The 1,619-nt window shown below is 46.6% G+C and overlaps 1 long non-coding RNA gene across 1 annotated transcript in view; it reads right to left on the reverse strand.

Annotated features, from left to right (window-relative positions):
• Positions 1-296: 296 nt before the first annotated feature.
• LOC108536621 (uncharacterized) overlaps positions 297-1,619 on the reverse strand; it is a 9,361-nt gene continuing 8,038 nt past the window's right edge. The window contains exon 3 of the long non-coding RNA XR_001887566.1: positions 297-378. This is a non-coding gene — a long non-coding RNA (uncharacterized LOC108536621). The remainder of the gene's footprint in view (positions 379-1,619) is intronic.

A 1,619-nucleotide genomic window follows, 5' to 3' on the forward strand; every position in this document is an offset into this window, starting at 1 on the left:
AGTATCTGTCTGAGAAGGCATTTGCCCTCAGAATTTCAATCCAGTCAGAGAGAGATGGACACACACAACTAAGCATGATACAAGACAAATGGAATAAAGTCATTAACAGAAGGGAAAATAAAACTCAACTCAGGCTGAGACATATGAGCTGCACAGAAATTTGCTTTGGCTCAATCAATTTCTTCTTTCACAGAGAAACTTTTAATTTCCATTCTTTGTTTCAGATTCTTAGGTCAAGACAAAGCATAAACAATCAACCCCGACAGAAAAATCTGAAGAACAATTACAAGGTGTAACTCAGGAGATTTTCCCAGGAGGCAATCCAGAGGAGTTTGAGTTTCGATCAGCTTGTAGGATTGAGACAGGAGCAGAATATTGCTGGAAAAAATTCACAATAAAGACCAGGATGGCCGTGCGCGGTGGCTCACGCCTGTAATCCCAGCATTTTGGGAGGCTGAGGCGGGTGGATCATGAGGTCAGGAGATTGAGACCATCCTGGTTAACACCATGAAACCCCGTCTCTACTAAAAATACAAAAAATTAGCTGGACATGGTGGCGGGCACCTGTAGTCCCAGCTACTCAGGAGACTGAGGCAGGAGAATGGCCAGAACCTGGGAGGCGGAGCTTGCAGTGAGCCGAGACTGCACTACTGTACTCCAGCCTGCAGCCTGGGCAACAGAGCGAGACTCGGTCTCAAAAAACAAACAAACAAAACCAGGATGAAGTTATTTCCCCAAAAGAGAGGTTCGAGGCAAGTGGTCAGCTCCCCCTTGAAAATCAATGCAGGAGACAAATACCAGGAATGTAATAACTTGGAGAAAAGGTTGTCTCTGGGCACAAAACCTGTTGTACCTCTGAGGGACAGGCCAGAAGAGAGAGCCAGTAGATGGAGGATGGGTGGCCGAGGCTTTCCATGTGAGTCATGTCTGAGTGGACATCAAGCAGTTACCAGTGGGTCAAAGCCCCATGGATGTCATGTGTGTGGGAAGTCTTTCAGCAAGAACTCACACCTTACTTGGCATCAGATAATTCATACTACAGAGAAGTCTTGTGTATGTATTGAATGTGGGAAAAAAATCACAACTCAAGCCTTATACAACATCAGAAAATTCACTGTGGATGGTGAAACCCTATCTCTACTAAAAGTACAAAAATTATCTGGGTGTGGTGGTGCATGCCCATAATCCCAGCCACTCAGGAGGCTGAAGCAGAAGAATTGCTTGAACTAGGGAGGCGGAGGTTGCAGTGAGCTGAGATTGCGGCACTGCACTCCACCCTGGGTGACAGAGTGAGATTCCGTCTCAAAAAAAAAAAAAAAAAAAAAAAAAATGCCGGGCGCGGTGGCTCATGCCTGTAATCCTAGCACTTTGGGAGGCTAAGGTGGGCAGATCATGAGGTCAGGAGATCGAGACTATCCTGGCTAACACGGTGAAACCCCTTCTCTACTAAAATACAAAATAAATTAGCCAGGCATGATGGTGGGTGCCTGTAGTCCCAGCTACTTGGGAGGCTGAGGCAGGAGAATGGCGTGAACCTGGGAGGTGGAGCTTGCAGTGAGCCGAGATCACGCCACTGCACTCCAGCCTGGGAGACAGTGAAACTCTATCTCAAAAAAAAA

The sequence above is a fragment of the Rhinopithecus bieti genome, unplaced genomic scaffold, assembly GCF_001698545.2.
Source record: "Rhinopithecus bieti isolate Rb0 unplaced genomic scaffold, ASM169854v2 scaffold_13617, whole genome shotgun sequence".
NCBI lineage: Eukaryota > Metazoa > Chordata > Mammalia > Primates > Cercopithecidae > Rhinopithecus > Rhinopithecus bieti.